The sequence below is a fragment of the Alosa sapidissima genome, chromosome 4, assembly GCF_018492685.1.
Source record: "Alosa sapidissima isolate fAloSap1 chromosome 4, fAloSap1.pri, whole genome shotgun sequence".
Classification (NCBI taxonomy): domain Eukaryota; kingdom Metazoa; phylum Chordata; class Actinopteri; order Clupeiformes; family Clupeidae; genus Alosa; species Alosa sapidissima.
The window spans coordinates 27,925,741-27,930,064 of record NC_055960.1 but is presented as its reverse complement, the minus strand read 5'-3'; positions in this window follow the sequence as shown (position 1 = coordinate 27,930,064).

Below are 4,324 nucleotides of genomic sequence, written 5' to 3'. Positions count from 1 at the left end.
TTCCAATAAACATAAGTTCAGAAATATATCTGACCTGGTTGAACTTATTTAGCAGAGGAAATACTTATCTAAGGATCAGAGGAAATATGCTATCAAACTAAATAACAGCCTACCAACAAAACTCCACAGTTTGAACATCATAACAGCTGATATAGTTGTAAAACATAAACACTAAAGCCAACAGTTTTTTGTCCACTCCAACACATTTTCCATAAATAGGCCAATGCTATAAGAAAAAGTACATTATGATAATGTACCATTCAAATGGTTAACTCAAAGAACAATAATAAATAGGCTACTATTGTATGCAAATATTGAATATTATACTGATGGTAAAAACTACTTTTCTTTCTGATATACACTCCAAGTAGGCTACTTTAACATGGGAATAGTGCAATTATTTGTTGTAGGCGATTTGTTTAGACTTATTCTTACACTGACTGTCATTAGCTTTGTATTAAGAAATCAAGTCATTGCTATTGAAGATGAATCATGTCTGAAAGCACAGCAAACAAACAAATTATTCAGTCCTCAACCTTTCCTGCACTGTCTCCATTCTCCACTCACGAAACCTATACACTGCCTATACACTGCCTGACCAGCTGTGGGCTGGCAAGAACCACACGCAGTCAGTAAGTTATGTTATATAAAGTAGGCTAGGGCCTATTACTTTGATTGAAGCCGTCAGGAGATGTGCCTAATATGCTGGAATTTCATTTTGACCTGCGATTGACCCGAATATTATTTTATCGAAATAGTTTTTTAACCGCGCTACCGAGGGCATCTGCTTTTGATCAGCCCCTCGCGTCAATGAGATCAGAGATTTTAACATCTTATTAACATTACAGTAATGTTCCAACTCTCATCAACTCACCTGTTGTTACTGAGATTAAGTAGTAGGCAGTAAATCTTAGTAGTAGTCTACTGCAGTGTTGAGGGTAACGAGTTACAAAGTAACGTGTTATTGTAATTTTGTTACTTTATTGGGTAAAAGGAAGTAAGGCATTACAATTTGCACTTGGTTAGCCTACAGAATGGGCACATTTTGGTGACCTTGGGTTTGAGAAAGGCGCTATATAAAATAAACATATTATTATTATTATTATTATTATTAATTCCAGGACATAAAGTAGCCTACTGACCTCTTCCTGAGGGTACTTCGAGATAATAATTCCAAAGGGGACACAGATAGGCTACTACACTTAAAACTTAAAAAGATTGAACGAACCTTCTCGAACTTTGAAATTTTGATCAGTGACTTCTAACGAGTAAAGTAATTTCATTACAATTCAAAGAAAACTAGTAACTTGTAACTTTACTTTTTGGAGTAACCACACCGCTGTAGGATACACTACTTAGGTCATAGATCGAGTGTAGTGCAGTGAGGTTTAGTACCTGCTTTGCAAACTGTTGGCAGGCGAAGGGAAAGCTGCTGTCATTCTCAAAATGTATTAATGTTCCAATACAGTCAGTGTCCTAAAATCGGAAACGGCAGCAATCTTTTTTTTTTTTTTTTTTTTACTTTTCACTGAACGGAGCTGAGGGGGGCGGGTGGCAAGCAGGGTGGCCGAGCTTTGACCAGTGGTGGCCCTGGTCACCCTTGGGCACCACATATAGCCTGATGTTGCTAGATTCAATTCTGTTCAGAATTTGAGTCTGGTACCACACCATTGGGATGTGATTATGGGGCGTGTTTCAACCAATACAGAGGAAAACTGCCTCTGCACTCAACTGGATAAACCTAACCAATTTAAAGCAACAAAATATTGAATCCTGTAAGGAGAACAGCCAAAAACATTCTTCTTCTCAACAAATGCCTCAATCGCTGTCAAAGTTACCGTGCTGTCAATATCTTTTACTATAGACGTGATGGCGAAATCTAAATATATAGCCTCTTTAGTGACAGGCTTTTTCAAACAATAGCAACTGAAGCACACTCAGATGACATGAGTGACTAGCCCACTCTGACGGATTTGATTGGTGTGAACCACTTTGGTGCAGGCATAGAGGCCTTTCAGTGGAGTGAGTCCACACCGAATTTCCCGACTGCACATTTTTTGGACAGGGTAAATTCGGGCTAGCTTAAAGGCTAAATAAATGTAGCCTAACAGTAGGTTTCCACACAGGAAAACACCTCGCGAATTTCGGCCAGCGACCATTTGACTGCAGTGTCTAGAGATAGATAGATATAGATACTTTATTAATCCCCAAGGGAAAATTCAAGAGCCAGTGGTGGCAAGCGAGCTAATTGGGCTATCAACTAGTTCAAAAGTTTAAGTACTTTATGAAGTACTTAATGAAGGTCTTTATGCCTCAACTAAGTTGATGTTGCCTATAAACAACAATTCGTGTTCATAGAAACAACAAGGTCACTAAGACATAATATATTTCATACCTGTGTTGCAGCATGTAGACTAGCTGCCTGGCTAGGCTTAGGCTACAATGAAATGCAATGTCCGGAAAAGCTAGCAGTTGGTGTTGAGTGTTTAAATTAACATAAACAGTGGTCTATTTAGTGATGTATATTCCCTGACTAAGTTTGTGTGGCATATAAACCACCAATGTTCGTGTAGAAACATTTTAATCACATACACATTTTTGTGTTACAGCTCAGGTAGTGGGACATCTGGACATCTGTGGCTTAATCAATGGGATGTCCATTTAGAGAGGGTCAGCCAGTGACCCATTGTATACTCAGGATATAGGCTGCAAGGATGTGTGGTATATTCTGAACTCATGACCCCTACTTGTTAAAGTTCAGCTTTGGCCTGAGAAGACATATGATCAACTGTGTTCCTCATATACAGGAAATGGAAAGAGAGAGGGAGAAAGGGAAAAGTATTGAAAGTGTGTGTGTGAGAGAGAGAGAGAGAGAGAAAGAGAGAAAGAGAGAGAGAGTTGGGTACGATTTATTACTCAAGACGATTTCATTTTATTGTATTACTGTGATTGTATGTTGTCTTTTTATAATTTTCCATTTTTATTCATATTTTTTACTCCTTATACTTTTCATTTCTTTTTACCTAGGTCACTATGGACCCTTTCAAGAGAGTTCCATTATCAGCATCATAGTTGGCTCCACAAGGCTTCCTTTTTAACATTCCATATGTTATCTTAATGCAGAGGAAGTAGATTGGGGCCCAAATAGAACGTTCAAGCATTGTTTTTGTTTTTATTGTTGAAAGGGTCCATAAGTTATATGCTTTGGCAGTATTGAACTTACAGTAATACCAGTAGATCTGACTGAATTGTGAAAGGGGCAAAGAGGGGAAGAGAGGGTAGAGAAAGGAGGGGTCAGGAGAGAGGGATTTAGAGGGAGTAGAGAGCGAGGGAGAGGTTGAGGGGGGTGACAGAATTGGCAGAAGGGTCAGGCAGTACATGTTTTCTTTCTACACTCGTTCAGTTGCTCTCTCCCCCTCTCTCCTCTCTCAATGGGGTTGCTGGAGTTCAGGTCTGAAAACACAGCCTTCCTCCGTAAACCACACACACACACACACACACACACACACACACACACACACACACACTCAGAGAGAGAGTCTCAAAACACAGCCTTCCTCCGTAAACCACACACACACACACCCACACACCCACACCCACACACACACACACACACACACACACACACTCAGAGAGAGAGTCTCAAAACACAGCCTTCCTCCGTAAACCACACACACACACACACACACACACACACACACACTCAGAGAGAGAGTCTCAAAACACAGCCTTCCTCCGTAAACCACACACACACACACACACACACACACACACACACACAAGTCTCAGAACACAGGCTCCCTCCGGTAACCACGTTGGGAGTCTCGCCAACATGCCAACATAACCATGGACTCCCATGTGTCACAGTGCCATCTCGCCCAGTCTCACGACACACACAACACACACAGTGCTGCTAAAACAAACACCCCCAATTAATACTCAACCCCCATGCAAACAGACTCTGTCTCTCTCTCTCTCTCTCTCTCTTTCTCTTCTCTTTCTCTCTCTCTCTCACACACACACACACACACATTGCAATCGGTGCCCCGACACTGAAAAGCCCTCCAAATAACCCCCCCCCCCCCCAACCCCCCCACCTTCTCCCCACACACACACCCTTCCCAACATTGACTCCTGGCATGCTTTTCATGAGAACCCCACTGACCAGGGTATGAAAACATGCCCTCAGAGCAGGCATGAGTCCAAAAGGGGGGGGGGGGGATGCTGAAAGGAAGAGAGAGGTCTAATACAGACAGATACAACAGGTTGTAGTGGACTGTATGGAGCGTAGCAGTATGTTAACAGGTTTTCTCTCCTCCTTTAG